Consider the following 21,743-nt stretch of genomic DNA (forward strand, 5'->3'; position numbering starts at 1 on the left):
CTGGACCATCCCACAGAGGAGTGCTCAGCTCAGCCCCACGAGCAGAACAGCTTGACCACCTGCAGAGCTATACAGCAGATGCTCCACGTCCAACCAGCAAAACAGATTACTTACAAGAACTGTGTCAGGGCCAGCCTACAAACTATACACACTGGTACTCATGCAATGTTATTTACTTTCGCTGTGTGTGTGTGTCCGCGTGTGCAGTTTTCCTCAGGCCTCTTCTATTCAATTTGAAACACATTTAGTCTCCTCTGTGTTTCATTTGGCAGAAATGTCATGAAACCAATCCAAAGAGCAGGGCTAAAATGATTCACTGTTGAATTATCACTTCCAATGTCGACTTATGTGTATTTATTAAAATATATAGACCCCCTCAATCTATAACCCAAAACAACTACTATACGGCAAACCAGCAATGGGATCGACTTAGGGGCTGAAAAGGACAAACACAGGCAAGCAAACACTGACACTAAAAAACACTTACACCAGTTTCTCTGAGTCTGGGACAAGGCAAGTGTCGGCTGATTAGATTTAAACCACAGTCAAACACAGGTCTTTCATACTCTCAACAGAACCTATCGCTTCAAAAAAGGGTAACAATACAGCTGACGTAGGACCAGACTGGCACTTCGGCTAGGGGGTAAGCACTAGCAGCTGTGCCACATGTGCAGCCTTTTACTGACGTGATTGAATTAAAGCCGATGCCAAGCCCATTATTAACCCAGCCATGAAGAGCCCAAAGAATGTCAATGAGACCCACGCTCGTTAGGCAGTCATGCAAGGACTCTGACGAGGAAACGCACGCTAATATCACCACGAGGTTGAATACTATGACACAGCGGTGCTTAGGGAACATTTAGAGGACAGCTAAAATCATAAGGCAAGTCAAATATACTAATTTATAGAAATGAACAAATTGGGTGTCGTATTACTGTGCTCTGGCAGATGCTCTGGCAGTCTGGCCTGTCTGTGGCATGTAGAGCACGCTGGTAATGGTCAGGCAGATGCTTCAGCCCTGGAGGTCAGAGGGGTCAAGCTGATCCTTCATAAGAGGACAAGGGGGGTCTTTATTCTGCGCCTTCATTCCTTAATCTGGCGTGGGTGGGATACAGAACACTTTCTGTTTGGCTCCTCACAGGTGGGCAGATCGAGAGAGCAACTGGTCCGTCACTAACCAGAGAGAAAGAAAGAGACAGACCCTCTCTCTCTCTAGCTCCAGGTTATCTGCCCCTAGACTAGCCTATAGCGTGTTCTGTCATCCAGCCTCGGACACATCGACTCCTAAGAGGGAGTTGATTAATGACAGGAAAATGCAGGAAATAAGGGAATTTGACATCACTGGAAAACATACACACGGCCAAACATCAGCCAGGACAGCAGTACAGTCCAACTCTGCAAGCTCTAATAGACAGTCAGACACACACTGTGGTATGCCTACAATATCTAAAGTACAGACTGCCTGCATTTATAAGTTTCTCTATGTTGATGAATGTGTGTGGTTGTCTGATGCAAGGCATGTTGAGTTAGCGAGCTACTACTGTGGAAGTGTAGCATAGAAAAGTGGTGTGTGACTGTGTTATAAATATGTAAGCACAGTTGTAGCAGATCTAAAAGCCCAGACACTTGGCAGGGAGGGGGGTTAGCCGTGAGAAGCCTGTGGGACTACAGGATTGCAGAAACAGGCAGGCCTGGCATTAAACCATCCCCCAACGGATGAAGAATAACTCTCATGGACTTTCTCATCGCTATGTCAGATATAGCTCCCAAGTGGCACTGCATCGCAGTGCTAGAGGCGTCTCTACAGACCCTGGTTCGATCCCGGGCTGTATCACAAACGGCCGTGATCGGGGGTCCCATAGAGCGGCGCACAATTGGCCCGGCGCCGTCCGGGTTTGTCCGAGGTAGGCCATCATTGTAAATAAGAATTTGTTCTTAACTGACTTGTCTAGTTAAATAAAAGTTAAATAAAATAAAAAATTTATAAAAATAGCCGCCTGGTGTATAATACATGCTCTGAGTGCATTAAAATGGCTTCTCCGACTATCTTAGACCAGGAGGTTCTCCATTAACAGCATTCTCTCACATCAAACCTCCATTAGATGAAGGTAATAAGGAAGGTAATAATGAAGGCGATGGAGAGAGCGGGAGAATGAAGGCAGTAGAACAGACAAACCAGAGAGAAAGTCATAACATTCCAGGAATCTATAATGTTTGCTTTGGACCGAGGCTACAGCTAAGGAAACCCTAGTTCCTGGCTTTTCACTACACTGTTATTATCAGTAAATGGACATGGATATGAAACTATTTACTGTAAAATATCATTGTTAGTATGAAAAAGAACCACAAGTTTCCAGCGAGGCTGACCTCTCCACGCGAGCAGCTAACCACAGAGCCTGCTGCTTTTCCTCCAGTGTCCTGCCCAGCCCGCCTGCTTCTACTGAAAACACACAGCCAGCCTAAATTAGCCCTCGGGAGTCAGACTATCGGCTACAGAATGATTTAGAGGGACAAAAATAATACCTCATGGAATCATTCCATCATAATAAGATTCCGTGCTTGCCAGTAATAAACATAGGATATCAGATAAAAAGGGGCAAATCTGTACAAATAAAGATCTGTCTGCTAACTCCGCATTACAGAGACTACAGAAGCCCAAGCTAAGATTGACAGAAACAAGCCAATGCCAAAACATATTAGGCTATATTCACTTAAATGAAGACTTGCCACACCTAGTACTGTCAGACATCCATGTCTCCTCTCCCAGACAGTTCCAGCTGACATCAGGCTTATGAGTCGCCTGATAGGGTGTGTTCCATTAATCACTGATCTCATCCAACTGTGAATAAATGATTTTACACAGCCAGCGGTTGAGTCACACGCATTACAATGTGAGGATGAGATGAGCACTTAACTAGTAAACATTAGGGCTGGGAATTGCCAGGGACCTCACGATACGATACTATCACTATACTTTGGTGCCGATAATATATGCATCGCAATTCACGATTCTATATGTACTGTGATTCGATACTGTGATTTTATTGCGATTAGATATTGCAAAATATATTGCTCACCATACGTCTGCTGCAGAGGGACAAGAAAGAGCTTAGACCAGTCATGGAAATAAAATCGCTGAAAACAAAATTGGCTCCCTATTTAAAAAGATGAGAACAAGCTATGAAGGCAGGTACAGCCAACTAGAGTTAAAATAATATTCTGATATTGCCAAAATGATATGTCATCAAAAATAATGTCCCGATATGTAACTGTATCAATTTCATCCCGCATCTCTAGCAAACCGTCTGCTGTTCATTCACAAACACATCTGGGACGGCACTGCAATTGAGTAATCTTTATTGGTAAAAGACATGTTCTGAGGTAATGAAACACACACAAGATCACAAAATGGAAGAACTCAGAAACACACAGAATGAAGGAGGTTTTTAAGCATAGTTGGCAATGGAGTTTCCATTGAGAAACGCAGGATTGAGGAGACCACAGCCATACGGCTAGATGACAGCCGTTCCGTCGACATAGGGGATGTCCATGGTAGGCCATAGGGTTTTACACACAGTTCCTATTATTCAGTTGGGTGGAGTGCAGTTAGAGGCAGTGCCACATAACACAACATGTGCTACTGCTGCCGCCCCACACACTCATCTCTACCACTTCTGAAGAGAGGGTTTCTCTCACCAGAAGAAAAAACACACATGGTCCAATGGCCAGCAGTTGCTTAACTGCACACAGGATATGCAAAAAGAAAAAAACAAATCATTCGCCTGTGACTCAATCCTTCCTTTCCCCAAGAGAGCCAGGCTAAACTGAAGGCACTGTGCCCTCGCACATTCCCCCCGTCCAGGCCGGCCCATCTGGAGCTGCCAACAAAGGGCCTGTTGAGTGTGGACCAAACCACGAGGGACTGTGAGAGATGACCCGCAGCCACTAATCCTAAAGGGTAGCAGAGTGTCAGGCCTGGGCAGAGAGAGGGGTATTACATCACAAATGCATGGACACTTCCAACTAACTGCAAGCTCAGAGAGAGGCGAGCATTCTGCTCTTAAAGGGACAGTGGCTGGACCGAGGAGTGGAGGACAGTCCATAAAGGAGCTTCTCAGAGAGAGGCGAGCATTCTGCTCTTAAAGGGACAGTGGCTGGACCAAGGAGTGGAGGACAGTCCATAAAGGAGGCGGTCTCTTTCTTTGCTCTCATACCTTTAACAACTTTCGGATTGAGTGGCTAGAGATTAAGAGCCACCGTCTCAAATGACAGCTGAATGTCGACAGACAGGAATAGCCCGTCATATACTGCACTGTGCTACTATACACCACACACACACACACCTGTTATGTACTGTTACATACTGTACTGTTATGGGAAGGACGGTTCAGTGATCATCACAGGCCTCATATTTAAATGAAAAGGGTACAAAGCAGAGCCTTCTTAAATAGTGACCCGGCAGTGAACCCTCTCTGGCTAGACAACTAAAATGTTAAAATATGCCATTTTAGAAAATGGAAGCGCTTGGCTGTCCGCGATAACATCATTTGAGAGATTCATTAATATTGCACCAACGGCTGGGTCAGTCACAATCAAGGTAGGCCTAACACCCTGGGTCAGCATGACCCTCCACTGCTGGACACCAACAGAAGGGGGTGACGAGACCGACGATGACGAGATTCACCCCGTGGATTCTGTTTAAAGGTAGCACCCTTCCCATCTCTGTTGATCTGGAACACAAATCACTTGAGATACAAGAGCCATCAATTACATGAGAACAATCCCTGCGGTGGCTGAAATGAAGTGGAACACTATGAGCAGGAGAACTGTGTGCATTGCAGAGTGCAGACTGAAACATATTCTGTGTCACACAGTAGCACTACGAACGTAATCAAGAGGAGAAACAAAACATCTGTCTCCACTCCACCAGACCACCTTGTCCTGTCTCAGCTCAGCTGGTACGGACTCATTCATTCCTGGAGAGGAACTAACTAAATGTTCCCCCTTCGCACCTGTAACTGCTGAGAAAATAAACCCAGCCGAGGGTTGAGCAGGGTGGGTCGATCAGGCTGGTATGGATGTATAGAGACCATGAGCCAACCCGCTATGTCCTGCTAGCCAGGGAACAGTGATATAGAGTCAAACCGTCTTATGTAACGATTCTAGAAAAGGCCAGCCTTGGGCCTTGGCACAGACAGTGCATGCTGGGGTGTTCTGGCCTGGGTGGACTGCGTTGAGAAACAGAGGATGGGGCGAGTCTCGTGACATCTGGAGGGCACAGACAGACACACCCACACAAACACACATTAACAGCTCCCATTTCCCATGAATGCCTCTCGACATTTCTAACAGGACGTTGCGTTTGTAAGCCAAAGCAAATCTAAACCAGCCATCTACGCAATCATTGTACCTGAAGCTCCTCCGATGCCAAACAGGCTCCCCTGCAGCGGCTGAGCTTCAGGCCAAACCAGGCATAAAGACAGTATCTCTCCAGGAAACATGACTTTGATACATTTTGCTTCTTCATTCAATTCTAATTGAGCTAATTCAGTGTTTGGATTTCAGGGTTGCTGATGACCGAGAGCAATCAAGGCCTTCGCTGTTTACATTGGTCTGATGCCAAATGAATGACAAAGTCTGAGACGGGGTGGAAGGAGCTCTCACTCCTGCATCAAACTAAGCTGCTAATGTGAGAGAGTGAGAGCGGCGTTGATGAGGCTGAAAATGCATCTCACATTCCACACAAGTGCTGCTGCAGCCAAGCTCTCAGCCAGTCTCCACAGCTCTTAATTTCTCCAAAAAAAAGCCAGAACCCTTGAGCCGGAGACTCGCGCAGGCTGTTCTGCGTGGTAGGTGACTGACGAAAGTGTTTATCATCAACCCACATCAGTAGCCTTTACACGTGACAGTTTACTGTGGTCTGTTTTGTTACTGGAGGTGTCGGCTGCTCTCAGCCCTGATGGTGGAGACAAGACAGGGTGAGTCGGTGGAGATCGGTCATCAGGTAGGTAGAGACTGCATCATCCGCATCCATTACATAGAACAATACTGGACAATACATAGCGCCTAACGGAGCCCTTCAGCCAATAGCGTCCCAGCTGTGCTGTGTTTACTCTTCCAATATGGTCACTGGGGCCTGGTGGCTACTGGAGGGTTCGGCTAGCTCAATCACAATTACCATTGTTGTGCTTGACTGGTAAAGTAGGTGAGGAAACAGGGATGGGGGTGCACTATGGCAACTACCAACTGCCTTTCTTCCTCCCGTCTGGACTAGTGTTCATATGTTTAGATATTCCCTGACACACACACACACACACACACACACACATTCAAACCTAAACACACAAAAGACACACAAACATGGACCTGGCAATGACAAGTATATGCATGCAGCGGGTATCACACCTGTGTTAGTGTCTGTGCTGCTCATTATCTGTATTACACCCCTGGCTGTTACCTGTGGCCCTCAGTACAATAACCCTACATCACTGATACCATGTGGAGCTGACAACACAGGGGCTCAGCCAGAACTGCAGCTTGGGAGGTAGGGCTTTTACCAAAAATTACACCTTATCTCACACACTGCTGTTATGTTAGCTGCCACTTCATAGCTGAAGTCTATAGCCTTGGCTTGGGATTGAGGTTTCAGGTGATCTACCACATTATGACAGGTAATGGATGGGAGGGCACATAGATGAGCATTTGTGATCCTCTGTAAATGTAAAGAGTCCTGCTGCAGGATAGAGGACAGGCAGGTATTGAAGTAATCCTGAGCTTCGATGAGCTTAGGACCCGACACGGAAAATCTCCACTCCGTGACAAGACTCGGGAACCGTCCATCTTCTGCACCATGAGGCTTAACCTTGCGAGCTCACTTGGCACGTCGCTTAAAACCCTCTACTTCATTCGATCTTCGTTTCCCCACGCAAGAAGCCCACTTCAATTTGAACGAACACATTAAAATCTCCTCAAAGGCTTCAATCTGTAGCCATTTAGGGGTGTCAACCTGGACATGAATAAGCCATGGGCTATTCAGCTGGACATCAGTCCCGCTAACCAACAATAAGCTTGTGTAGTAGAGGATCAAATACTGGGACAGATTGCTACAGACATACTTGGGGAAATCTTTCATTGTAGTCATGTCTCAACGGTCTGACCAATGAACAAAATGAAATGAATAGAACCCTAGTCCCAGGGCATCTGGCGCGCAAGGCCTTTCACAGAAGTGATTTTAGGAAACAACAGGGCCATTTCACAGACGGATATTAAGCCTAACCCTCGAGTGAAAAGCACTTTTAAATCTTAAATTGAAGATCGAAATCTTACAAGAGAGACTTGATTTGAAAGGGCTTTTCAGGCCAGAAGTTGGCTTAAATCTGGGTCCGGACATCCGCCCCTATGAGTGAGCCAATGGCAAACTATGGTTTGGTGTCCTGTGTCCTTTTCGCGATGGGAGGGAGCCAACGGGACAGGAAGTGGTGGTCGTGCCAGCCATTTGCCTGTCAGTATGGTAGCCAGGCCGGTGGTGAAGTCCCTGCCAGGACACTGTTGACACCGGCCTGAACTCACCTGCTTTTAATAGCTCTACTCCACACACAGCTGCCCAAACTACATGCACATCACTCTTCTCCCATTGCCTCAAAGGCCAAATACAATTCCAGCCACAGGGGCAAAAAACTGAAATACACATGCCATTATGCTTTTCCATGGTAGCCAAGCAGCTCAAGTAAGTCAGTACAGTGGTCCAATCGTGTAACAGTTGAAATGGCCTTGAATAGACCATCAACAATAGTGGAGCAGAAAAACAGGGTTGTTTTCCATTGTGTCAGAGTCAGGATGTACAGCAGAGAGAGAGAGGGAGCTTCTGTGGTTCCCCTAACAGTGCCTCTACCTACAGACAGTAAAAGGCCGTGTGGAACGTGACAATAAGCACAGATATTACCAACGCCTGATAAGTCCCAGCCAAACACCCTTATATGGAGAGAAATGTGCAGAGGGAAGACATGAAACATTTGTGCTTCTCTGAGAGTTGCTAGCACTTCAGAATTAACGATGGGCCGTCGCAGCACACAGCCTTCCAAATGGCTTATGGGGAGGAGAACAACCATGCATCAAGATGTCTAGCTTGACATGGACCTAAAACACAAACTGTTGGAAGTCCATAGCTCCTTTCCCTTTGGCTAAATAGGTTCAGTCTAACAGATTACACAAACATGAGCACACTGTGTATTAGGAAATAACTTGAGTAAAATGCTTGTTTTAATTATCTTATTGTTCCATAATGTGTCAACACTGATTAAGTGAATTAACTTGAGCGATGAGTTGCAGATGCCTCGAGACCATATGTGCCACCCAGCGAGAGGGTAACATTACAACAACACTTTAGAGCCTCTTTGAACTACACGACTAGGTCCAGGAGAGATACTTGTGTAGTGTAAAAATACATAGCTAGACTCAAATCTCTCTTTAAGAGATGTCTCGCACACTACTCCGGAAAATATCCACACATTCGTGAATCGTTGCATTAATCACGTGTGCAACATGATGTGCAGTATGGTTTAGATGAGAAGCTACTGTATAATTTGAATTGCTATTCTTGTGTTTGTCTATATACTAAGAAACACCACATGGCCAAAAGAATGTGGACACCTCCTCGTCAAACATCTCATTCCAAAATCATGGGCATTAATATGGAGTTTACACTTGGCACTATGCATAGGGGCAGGCAGCGTTCTCCTGGCATCCGCCAAACACAGATTCATCCGTCAGACTGCCAGATGGTGAAAAGTGATGAATCACTCAAGAGACCGTGTTTCCACTACTCCAGAGTCCAATGGCGGCGAGCTTTACACCCCTCCAGCCATCGCTTGGCATTGCGCATCTTAGGCTTGTGTGCGGCTGCTCGGCCATGGAAACCCATTTCATGAAGCTCCCGACGAACAGTTCTTGTGCTGACGTTGCTTCCAGAGGCCTTTGGAAGTCAATAGTGAGTGTTCCAACCGAGGACAGATTATTTTTTACATGCTACACACTTCAGCACTCCTGTTCTGTGAGTTTGTGTGGCTTACCACTTCGCGGCTGAGCCGTTGTTGCTCTTAGGTGTTTTCACTTCACAATAACAGCACTTACATTTGACTGAGGCTGGTCTAGCAGGGCCAAAATTTGACTAACTGACTTGTTGGAAAGGTGGCATCCTATGACGGTGCCACGTTGACAGTCATGGAGCTCTTCAGTAAAGCCATTCTACCGCCAATGTTTGTAATGGTGCGGCAGGGTAGCCTAGTGGTTAGAGTTGCAAGTTCAAATCCCCGAGCTGACAAGGTCCAAATCTGTCATTCTGCAGATTGCATGGCTGTGTGCTCGATTTTATACAGTGGTCAGCAGCAGGTGTGACTGAAATAGTCATTTGAAGAGGTGTCCACATACCTTTGAATATAGTGTATTTACGATATGCTAATAACTGCACACACATGAAGCAGGAATGTGGATTTGCTCACACCACAGTCAAGGCTAGTATAAACAGAAAAGTAGGGCCTCCCGGGTGGGGCAGTGGTCTAGGGCACTGCATCGCAGTGCTAGCTGTGCCATCAGAGACTCTGGGTTCGTGCCCAGGCTCTGTTGCAGCCGGCCACGACCGGGATGTCTGTGGGGCGACGCACAATTGGCCTAGCGTCGTCCGGGTTAGGGAGGGTTTGGCCGGTAGGGATATCCTTGTCTCATCGCGCACCAGCGACTCCTGTGGCGGGCCCGGCGCAGTGCACGCTAACCAAGGTGGGCAGGTGCACGATGTATCCTCCGACACATTGGTGCGGCTGGCTTCCGGGTTGGATGCGCGCTGTGTTAAGAAGCGGTGCGGCTTGGTTGGGTTGTGTTTCGGAGGATGCATGGCTTTCGACCTTCGTCTCTCCCGAGCCCGTACGGGAGTTGTAGCGATGAGACAAGATAGTAGCTACTAAAACAATTGGATACCACGAAATTGGGGAGAAAGGCGGGTAAAAAAAATAGTAAAAATAATAATAATAAAATAAACAGAAAAGTGTAACTGATGTTGAAGAGAGATAGATCTCACTAGACATATTTTACTAATGTAAATCCACCTTTACTTTGTAACAAAAATGGTAGGGGCAGATGCGAGGGGAACACATCCCATTCTTGAAAGGTCACATCAAGAGCGCGAAAATAACACAATCATATGGTTTGGTATGTTTCCATAAAGAAAATCAAGGAACTCTGTCCATATCAATTCTGACTGCAGACCCTATTTGGGCAGTACAAATAGAATGCAATGTTCCTTGTGGTCACACATTTCTCTGCTGTAAAAAAAAGATGATCTGCATGCCTGGGTCTTTGTGGTTTTGTCTCTAACCCTACAGTGGTGTTAAAGCCCTCTGAAAGAGTTGGCCCCTCATGACAATAACAACAATTATGTGAATGAGCATGTGCTGTGTAAAGAACGTCAGGAAGGGGAGTAGAGTAGAGTTGTCTGCTGAAATATAAAGCCCTTCGAGTATACAATCAAGAAACATTCTTGGATAACAGTGAACTGCACTCCATTTCTGGACAATGTTCCTTGGACAGACATTAACGCAAGCTTCACAACTTCTAAATAAGCATCGAGGTCCCTTCTGTAGTTGAACTTAAATGCATCTTTGTGTGAGTGAGGGTGCAAACTCAATGAGCAAATGTTCAGTGCCAGCCAGGTGAGTTCTCTACCGTGGTATACAGTACCAATGCGGCTTCTCAACTAACACCAGTGTTACGGCGTCCGCGTGCTTCCCAGACAAAACTATTTGGAAAAACAGCTTGTTATATTATGACAACATTTTGTGACGTTTTTTGTTCGTTTTGGACTTCGGCAAGGGGTTCTTGCAGCTGTTCGGGCACAATTTTTTTTCTTGCAATTGTGTTTCCATTGATAGGGCTGACAATGTGGACTTGTGAAGAGCAGAAACATCTGCATAATCACAACGTACCAGTGGCTTGGCTTGGGCCCCAAGAGAAAGCAGATCTGCAGGAGCCATGGCTCACTGAGACACGGGTGCCAGCCCATGTAGAGGGAAACAGAAAAGTCTGAGCCTTTTGGGTAAAACACTGAGGTAAAATCCTGTATGGAATGCGCCACAAGGACTCATAACTCCACAGGAGACTTCAGACAGACAAACACCAGTAATAAGCAGTCTCCCAGTAAAACATTAGGCTGTGGTTTAATGAAACCCATTCTCTAGGCAGCAGCATGTAGCACTGAGGGTGTGTGACAGTCAAACGGACACCAGGTTGCTGGGTTGCCATGACAGAGAGCCCACTGCGCCAAAAGGCATGCCTGGTCTATCCTCCAGTCCCTGTTTTCTGCTCCCTGGGTGTGTTTGCTCTCGACAGCCCTGCACTACAGGATTCCAGGGGCCCTTTTGTTGCCTCTCTGTGGCCCCGGAGCACCTCGACAGGGCGACAGCCACCATCCCAGTTCCCCAACATCAAAGACAGAGGGTAAAGGCATCCACAGGCTTCCCAGCCGAAATGGTTTGGGAGAGTTTGTGCAAATATTATGAGGACATTTTGTGTCGTTTTGGACTTCGGTAAGGGTTTCTTCGGCTGTCCGGGCACACACGAAAAGCCAAGCCGACGTCGGTAGCTGAAGTCTTCGCACCTTTGTCTGTGATTGGGATTAATAATGAAAGTTTCATTCATTGAGAAATACTGCACCAGACATCTTAGATATATGTAAACTTGCACGACTAAGACCTCCTCTGCAAAATTACTATTACCGCTTTTTTCTTGTTTTTCCAAGCGTAAGTCTTTTAAAAGAGTGTATACGAGCACACTTGTTCGATTCTCCTAGCCGAGTCCGGCTACTCACCAGCCGAACTGAAGCATGCCGACGCCTTAAAATCAACCCAAACAACTCACAGAGGAAGGGAGCAGGCAGGCCCACTGAAGTTTACGGTCACGCTGGGCTCATTTCTGGCCACATAAATCAGCGAAACAAAAAAGGAAACAATAAACACCCTCTCAGACTAATGCCAGCTACGTGTTGAACATCCCCAGGCCTTTCATAGTCACAGGTTGATGCAGTTTCACTGATCTATTGGGGCTTTGTTATGCATAGCAGAATGCCCCGTGCTTGACTTGGATTTAAATCGGTGCCGGTACTCATCGTGGGTGGCGGTACCGTTTTTAGTGAGGTGCAGGAGCACCACATAACTTCTGAGATAATATACTTTAAGAGGTGCAGAAACTCAAGCCTTAGAAAAATCGAGGTATCAGCACTAACAGTAGTTATTTTAGCTGTTCTTGTCATAATATGGACTTGGTCTTTTACAAAATAGGGCTATCTTCTGTATACCACCCCTACCTTGTCACAACACAACCGATTAGCTCAAAACGCATTAAGGAAAGAAATTCCACAAATTAACATTTAACAAGCAACACCTGTTATTTGAAATGCATTCCAGCTGACTGCTGAGTAACTCATGAAGCTGGTTGAGAGAATGCCAAGAGAGTGCAAAGCTGTCAAAGGCAACGGGCGTCTACTTTGAAGAAACTCAAATATAATTTAATTTGTTAAACACTTTGTTTGGTTACTACATGATTCCATGTGTTATTTCATAGTTTTTATGTCTTCACAATTATTCTACAACAAAGAAAATAGCAAAAAATAAAGAAAAAACCTGGAATGAGTAGGTGTGTCCAAACTTTTGTGAGCTCCTGCCCAAGGCAAGCACTGAGAACGCCATTGCACGGAGCCTAATTATTTCAATGCAGTGAGTGTGTTTTTTTTTTGTAGATAGAACTGACTATGGGCTCCTCAGGTGGCATTTGATCATTATGAAGGCCTACAGCAAAGCATCCACTTAGCAGCAGCAGGATTGTGTTATAATGTTAGTCACATAAGAACACAGCATAAGAACACAGCATAAAGCCATGGCAAAATGTGTAGAATTGCAGGAAATTACAGCATCTTCAGAAAGTATTCAGACCCTGTGACCTTTTCCACATTTTGTTACGTTACAGCCTTATTCTAAAATGCATTAAATAAGAACATTTCCTGAGCTATCTACACACAATACCCCATAATGACAAAGCGAAAACAGGTTATTAGAATTAAATATCTTATTTACATTAGGTATTCAGACCCTTTGCTATGAGACTCAAAATTGAGCTCCAGAGCATCCTGTTTCCATTGGTCTTCCTGTTTCTACAACTTCATTGGAGTCCACCTGTAGTAAATTAAATTGATTGGACATGATTTGGAAAGAAGCCCACCTGTCTACATTAAGGCCCCACAGTTGACAGTGCATGTCAGAGTAAAAACCAAGCCATGAGGTCGAAGGAATTATCCGTAGAGCTCCGAGACAGGATTGTGTAGAGGCACAGATCTTGGGAAGGGTAGCAAATCATTTTTGCAGCATTGAAGGTCCCCAAGAACACAGTGGTCTCCATTCTTAGATAGAAGACGTTTGGAACCACCAAGACTCTTCCTAGAGCTGGCCCACCCGGCCAAACTGAGTAATCGGGGGAGACGGGCCGGGCCGTCAGGGAGGTGACCAAGAACCCAATGGTCACTGACAGAGCTCTAGAGTTCCTCTGTGGAGATGGGAGAACCTTCCAGAAGGACAACCATCCCTGCACCACTCCACCAATCAGGCTTTTATGGTTGAGTGGCCAGGCGGAAGCTACTCCTCAGTAAAAGGCACATGACAGCCCACTTGCAGTTACCCAAATGGCACCTAAAGATTCTATTCTCTGTTGAAACCAAGATTGAGCTCTTTGGCCTGAATGCGAAGTGTCACGTCTGGAGGAAACCTGGCACCATCCTTACAGTGAAGCATGGTGGTGGCAGCATCATGCTCTGGGGATATTTTTCAGCGGCAGGGACTGGGAGTAGTCAGGATCGAGGGAAAGATGAACGGAGCAAAGTAGAGAGAGATCCTTGATGAAAACCTGCTCCAGGACAATGACCCTAAGCACACAGCCAAGACACCGTAGTAGTAACTTCAGGACAAGTCTCAAATGTACTTGAGTTGCCCAGTCAGAATCCTGAATTGAACTTCTCTGGATCGAACATCTCTGGAGAGACCTGAAAATTGCTGTGCAGCAACACTCCCCATCCAATTTGACAGAGCCTGAGAGGATCTACAGAGAAGAATGGGAGAAACTCCCCAAATACAGGTGTGCCAAGCTTGTAGTGTCATAACCAAGAAGACAAAGCTGTAATCGCTGCCAAAGGTGCTTCAACAAAGTACTGAGTAAAGGGTCTGAATAATTATGCAAATGTAATATTTACTTTATTTTTTATTTTTTTATAAATTTGCATACATTTCTAAACCTGTTTTTGCTTTGTCATTATGGGGTATTGTGGAGATTGATGAAGGGGAAAAAACTCATACATTTCAGAATAAGGCTGTAACCTAACAAAATGTCAATGGGTCTGAATAATTTCCAAAGGCACTGTAGCAAATTTTCTCTCAGCCCCATGTCAAAATGTGTAGAATTGCAAGAAATTAGCTTTAAAACTGCAATTTTCCTATCAGCCCCATGACAAAATGTATACAACTGCAGAAACTAGCTTTAAAATGCTAAAAGGGTATCTCTGTCCATAGCAACAACAACAAATTTGCAGGAAATTAGCTTTAAAAAAATAAATGTCTCTGCGGGCCAGGATGATGGCCTCTAAAATGTTTGGTCAGAGACTGCCATTCTTTCAATGCAGTTAGTGTGTTTCGCTACAGCCGCAATAACATCTGCTAAATATGTGTATGTTACCAATAACATTTGATTAACTATGTCCCCGGCTAACTTTGCCACCACTGCTATAAAAAAATATATATTTTAAAAACACATTGAAGATTGTCATAGGAAAAAAAAAAATATATATATATATATATATCCATCTAGGAATAATTTGGTATAGACCCTTAAGTGACTCAAATTATGCATTCTAAACCACACAAGCCAAATGATGAATGGGAAGAAAGCAAATATAGAGACTCAGACACATCACCAGTGATTCAACGTTTAGTTCAATGAGAGCGACCAAAGGGGTCAAGAGGAAAGTACACTGAGGAAGGACACTTGCCCACACATCTACGCAATCTTGTGAGAGAGATCACCACCACATTACGTTTAAAATAGTCCCTTTCAGTTTCACTTGGTGAGCAGCTTGTCTACAGCTGGTAGCTAATGCACAAGTAAGTATAACGCTTTATTGTTTGGGTACTGCTGCAACAGCTATAATGGGCACAAGTACAATGACAGTACTTTGGTTTCCATAAAAGTTCACAGAAATATTTTCAAAAATTCATTTATTAATAATGCAACTCAAAGAAACGCAATTCAACGAAATACTAGCCTATAGTGTGTTTACTGTGGACGATGTGGAGACGCGCACGCTTGCCTAAATGAAAGAAGTCGCTTCTTTTACAATAGCAAAATAAGTTCGTTGATCAACTTACCGGTTTACAATATTGTCAGAGAAGACTGTTCTTAACTCCCGTTGAATAGTGTTCCGTATTTTGCGTAAACTCATAAACAATGGCTACACTTAGTGGTCTATGTAATTTGTCTGATAACACCAGCGCTGTCTCCGGGTCTCACCCACCGTGGTCCCATGCTTTCCAACGCAGTGTTCTCTAGGTTACGAGTCACTGCCAACGCCGAGATAGTGGACTCCTCCCAGATGTGGAGGGACTTCACCACGCCTCTAGCTGACGGACACCAGACTTGACTCGACTACCAAGCGAAGTCATGGAGCAAATGCACAATTACATGGAAACGCATGCATCTCTACTTTTATTCATGGTCTCGTTTGAATGTTTTAGTTTTTTTTTTAAACTGAAAGTACTTGTCGTAGTAATAAAGGCTACTTTACAGCGTTCTATAGATCAGAATCCAGCAGACTTCAGCCTGAACATATTTTCCATGTCCTTTTTACAGCTGTGTCTTGTCTGTCACGAAACATTTGTGTGATCAACAGATAAGCACGCCAAAAGGAAACATGTTTTGTTCACGACAAAGAAGATAGATAAGACATGTTATGTGGCTGTGACTCAGGTAAACTGCATAGTGGGCCTACAGCAGCAGAGCATGGTAGTAAATGCTTGTCAGATAACACTACCAGAAGGACAGGTATTGCTGGTCTCCCATGCTCATTAACATGATCTGGCCTTGTGTTTCATGTTCTGCTGTGAGCCACATGACTGCCACCAAACACACACACACACACACACACACATCTATGGTTTGCCTCCCCCCTGGCAGCCACAAGTACTGTAATCTGCACATCATATTTACAGCAGCTATTGAGGGCTGAATGGAGATGTTTATCTGTGGCTGGTCTATTGTTCTGGCAGATACTGTATGTCTAGCTCTGCTCTTTAATGTAGGACCATCATCATTCTGCACACAGCTGCGGGGGGGGGGGCGGATTTACATGACTATACAAAATGCCCTCTGGCTAATAAACTAACTAGATAATGTTATTCATATGATATGATTATGCCCGTCAAAGAAATCCAAAAGGATTACAATATGTTAACGTGATAAATTGCTAAAAGGTTATATCTGAATACATACAATAAAAAAAATGTAGTTATGTTATTCAGAGTAATACACTCACTATATAATTTGGCTCAAATAGGACCAATTTTCTTTAATACAGTCATAGAAATCTTGATGTATATATGACAGATAATGGATGTTATAATAAGTTAAACATATATGCAGCAATTGATGTGACACAGATCCCCATATGTGTAGTGTCCGGTAATCCGTTCCATTCTGGACAGTGACATGCAGAGCCTTTGTCTGCTGTCGTCTGGCAGCTTTCAGGAGAGCTCCTGGCTGCTCACAGTCACCCTGCATCTCATTACCTCTAATAGGCACTGACGGACATCCTGTCTCCTATCAGGTCCTTTCTCTGTCCCCAGACAGTAACACTGTCCTGGTCTGGACAAGGTTTAGCCTGGGCATGTCCCAGTCCAGGCCAGCTAGACAGTTAGCACTCACCCTACACGCACAGGCACACACCTCTGTCTACCCAGCCCAGCTATCAACCTTCCCTGTTTGAATTGAGGCTGAGACTTGAGAACGACTCCGGTACAGGACATCCAGTCCCACCATTCACTTCCGGCACTAATTTCATCTCCAATTCTGGCTGCTGTAATAGGGTCGTCAGGGGGGAGCAACCCCCTGCTAAGTGATTTTCTCACCCTTTCCTTCTCACCAGTGGCTATTGTACAGTGTGATCCAGTCATTATTACCCACTACTAGACCGTAGTTTGGCTGTTCACCGTCTGTAATTGCCATGGTAATTTATCATGTGGTGTATATAATAGGGTAGCTGGGAAAATGAGTGGGCTTTGTCTGGTGCAGTCTTTGTGGGATAAAATGTGTATTTGAGTATTTGTTATTTAAATGCCCTTTTCTGTGTATTTTAGTATTTTTTTAATACACAGCCCAAAACAAGTACTTATGAGTCTTTTTCATGTTTTTTTTGTTGTAAAAAACAATTTCTCAACCAAATTGTATTTGGAAGTATTTTCCAAATACGTATTTCAAATACCTGGGTTAAATGCAAGGGAGTGTATGAGTATTTTCTTTCCAATACTTTCCAAGTATTTACATTCAACAACTAGTTTTTTCAAATATAGTTTATCTGAATACTTGTTTTGAAATGCATTAAATGAATTGAAATACCAGAAATAGTCTTTGAACCCGGGTCTGGTGTGAGTGAGTCTACAGTAAGACTGTAATCAGACACATAAGTCACTCACCACACCCAAAAACAACTGGTTGCCTGTGTCCCGTTTCTAAAACGGAGCATTCTGTATAAAAAGCCCCTTCTATATACAACCTCTGTGCATCTGCGGTATACTACAAATGACATAGCTAGGAATCTCTGCATAGACTACAACCGTACAAAGTCTGTGAACGCACCCAGGGGTGCGGTGTAAAAACCCACCCCTTTGAAATGCCCTTTACATGTAATTGACCAAGACAGGTCTTAAATGCAGTCCCAGTAATAGAGCATACAGTCTCCTAATGTGCCAACTAACAAGGAATCGATGGTGACAAATAGAGAAGTGCATCCGAGCAGCTCGTCGACAGTGACATCCAAGTGCAGGACAGTATCTGTGGTAGATGTCCTTGTGACATCCCTCATTGTGTTTGGATGCTGTCAAGGGCTGACATATCAAACTGTATGGACTTAACCTTTATTTTAACTGGGAGTCAACACTGAGACCGAGGGCCTCTTTTCCAGGTAAGCCCTGTGTACACAATACACATCGAGATACAACATACACATTTAAAACTACAGAAATACGCAATAAGCAGGATGAGTGTGAACAGGAAACCCCGAGACCTGATGGGCCTCACGGGTGATATAACTGTACTGTAGTCATCGCCGTGTCACTACTGAGAGAGACGGAGGGAGAGGACGTGTTCCTGATACGGATACCCTGTGCTCATGTTGTGGGAACAAAAACTAAAACACAGGAGAGACAGAGCGAGAGAGAGAGAGTGAATGATTGTGACTGCTCCCCTAGTGACACAAAACCACAAGTCACGTTACTGATGCAGATACAGTAGTGATATTTTTTTTTAGGTTTGATGGGAATGAGGTAACCTATTGACCTGAGGCAGACTACAGGCTTGGAGCCCGTGATCTGACTAGCGATACCCTCACACCGCAAGTCATGCATTTGTGTCAATGGAAGGTATGTGGGAGGTTTGAGTTATTTATGAGAAGCTCAAGTTGTAATGTAACCCTTGCGGCTTGTGTCGAGATCTCAAAGCCCCACTACATTATAAAACACATGATATTGTCCGTAGAGGGAACATTTGCAGTAGAGGTCCCCTGCTGTTTCAGTGTAATATTGCGGGAAACCTATAGTACATGACTTTGCCACTGACGCGATTGGAAATTTGCCTGTCGGAAAAATGCTGTTGGTCTTGCCGTTAGACCATCACAGTCTGGCAGTGGCACACAGTAGCAGGTCAGACATGTCCAAAAATGGGAAAATAAAATATAACGTTTGGTGGTCAGCATGATGTGTGGCCATGACATCACTCGGTAATCTAAAAATGTCCTGAAGACCATGTACAGTAGTGGCCTTTCTGATTCCCCCTCAGCTAATATATAAGTCAACATTAACACTGTAGCTTCACAGAGGCATGTAGACATCCAAATATAACATTTCGCATGAGAAAGTCTTCCGTCTTGAAATAAGGGCCATTTGTGATTCAGAAAGAGACTGCAGAGCCCAGAGAATGTTACTTCAATGAAAGCTAAATCATTTGAAGCCTTTTAAATAGCTGGTGTCTTAGATGTGTCAGTGATAGCTTGAGAGTTGAAATGACTAGCTTATCATGTTAACCTACTTCTGGTTCCATGACTCATTGTATAAACCCAATAATTTATTAGTTCACAGGAGTCCATAAGGGGCTAGTGCAACAGGTCTGGTACACTTACACAGTGTCTCTATAGACAAATAGCCAATATTGGGTTAGTAGAATGTTCATAGCTTATAGTCAACAAGAAATATAGCGCAAATAAACAGTGATTGGGAACTGAGGTTACGTTATGTCAGAATTGGACAAGCCTGATTCCAATGAGCTAAATTCCATGAACCACTTAGGAGCTTAATATGATTTAACATATCAGGCATTGGCACAATTATGCCCTACTCTAACGCTGTAAGACCAGCAACAACCTAAACTTAACTACCTTGAAAAGGTTATTAGGTTTGAAAATGAAAAACAGCCGAGATAGTGATTCGCACAAAAGGAAAATATGTATGACGTAAATAGAGCTCTTCAACTGGATAGTTATGAGTGACTAAACAAAAGAAATGGCCCTATAAAGTGTAAAGTGCTGTATTGATAGAATTCTGACTTCCGTTTTATGACGGTATGTTTTGTTGTTGCAAGGTAACACTCCACACCCCCATTACCCAGAGTTCCTGCTAAGCACTACTTTCACACCCATACAAAATGAGTAGAGCAGAGGCCTGCTAAGTTACGTTATTAAAGTCATGCGCTGTGGCCGTTAATTTCCCTTTCACTAATGAAGAATGAACCAAATTCAGAATCAGAGGCGATGGAAAACAGTCAGTAATGACAACCTCCACATGCCTGTCTGTCACGGAGACCGATCACCTCACAGACATAGGAAATGACTGACTGACCAGGAGGAGCTAGTTGTTAATATGGCACCAGCATGTCGCTAAAACGGTCTGACCCGGGCTAGCCTGTCTCTAGCCTGCATGTTAATAGGCATTGCGGAGGTGTCCATGGCAACTGTGTTTACAGTCTAAAAGAACTTAAACACCAACAGGTTCAGCTGCATCCGGTACAGAAAACAACAATTTAGATAATTACAGGCTTATTGTAAAAGGTGTTTAAACCTAATACAACTATGTCTTCATACCAATTCTTACCTATTTATTATGCTATTAATAGATAATGAATGTGCTACACGAGGCTCTGAAATGTTTTCATTCAGGCTGTGAAATCTGCTAATCTTCCCAGTGGTGGAGCTGCTGCGCTGGGCTACGTTGGGCTGTCTGACTCAGTCAGATGATAAGAGTGTGTGTGTCTGGCGCTAAAGTCTCCTTGAGAAGGGCAAAGGACGCGACCACTCTCCTATCCTCTGACCGATAGCCAATAATAGCAGCGAGGGTCTACGGCTACCACTGCGTGGGATACTCACTCCAACCCGGTGTGTGTGTGTGTGGTTATCTGGGGGTGCGTGTTGAGTTTGGACATGTGTGTATGCATGTAGAAGAGATAGCAGGACAACCTGTTTATTTTATGGCCACTGCAGTAACCTATTGCATCCCTTTCCCTCATCTGGCACAGAGCTTTCCCTTCCAGTAGCATTGGCCCTAGCAGCTTGACAAATGTCTACTCTTCCCTCCCAGCCAGGCCCGACCCGCTCTCCTCTCTGCCCCCCTCACAGTTACTCTTATTGGAGGCGAGCTCTCGGACGGCGTGTGCCAGGTTCATGTTTCTAATTTTCACCAGCCAGGGAATGGGGTGGGGGTGTAAAGGAGGGGTGCAGCAGGCAGACAGACGCCCGGGCAGAAACCTGTTTATTCATGCATAAGCTAACCCCCGCCCCTCTCCACTACCGCCTCCCTCCTCGTCCTGATCGATACACTAGGCAGCCCACGCAGAGTAAGTCCCTGTTGTCAGGCCACCTGACTGGGACAAGGAGCGTCTGGTCATAAATCGACCTGTTGAGGAGGGGAGAGGAGACACTATGCAGCATCAGCACTACTCTAATATGCCATCCCATTACTCATCTGTCATCTCATTTGCCGGGGTGGAACATACATAGTTTTCCACATACATAGTGCATGATGGGAGAAAATGCCCCTGGGGATGGAGTAAGGCTGAGAGGAGGGGAGAATGCGGCAGTGTGAAAATACATGTTTTTCAATCCTCCATACTCTCTAGGACATAGACTTTCTTCTCTGGCTTGACGGTCTCTGGCTTACGTTAATGGCATCTGCTCCAGATCAGGCCCTGTTCCTTCCTGTCACAATACCAGCCACGGGCCCTGACCGTCACAGAGGCTGTTGATTCCTCAGCCCTTCAGAGATGTCAGCCCCAGTCCTCAGAGAGGATGGAACCAGGGAAGCTCCTCTATTTAGTGGATGAGTGGATACATTTCTGAGGCCTCGTTAACGGACGACGGCCATTTCTAGCACTCCCAGTCTCAGAGCTCATTGGAAATGGATACT

The 21,743-nt window shown here is 44.8% G+C and overlaps 1 protein-coding gene across 4 annotated transcripts in view; it reads right to left on the reverse strand.

Annotated features, from left to right (window-relative positions):
- Positions 1 to 15,744, reverse strand: part of LOC110505403 (T-lymphoma invasion and metastasis-inducing protein 2) — a 103,404-nt gene extending 87,660 nt beyond the window's left edge. For 3 of the 4 annotated variants that reach the window (XM_036962805.1, XM_036962808.1, XM_036962804.1), the window contains exon 1: positions 15,450 to 15,738. The gene's annotated coding sequence lies outside the window, so the exon portion shown is untranslated. Of the gene's footprint in view, positions 1 to 15,449 lie in introns of all 4 variants that reach the window. The other variant, XM_036962806.1, reaches the window with a different exon arrangement.
- Positions 15,745 to 21,743: the final 5,999 nt, after the last annotated feature.

Source organism: Oncorhynchus mykiss, chromosome 25 (assembly GCF_013265735.2).
Source record: "Oncorhynchus mykiss isolate Arlee chromosome 25, USDA_OmykA_1.1, whole genome shotgun sequence".
NCBI classification, from domain to species: domain Eukaryota; kingdom Metazoa; phylum Chordata; class Actinopteri; order Salmoniformes; family Salmonidae; genus Oncorhynchus; species Oncorhynchus mykiss.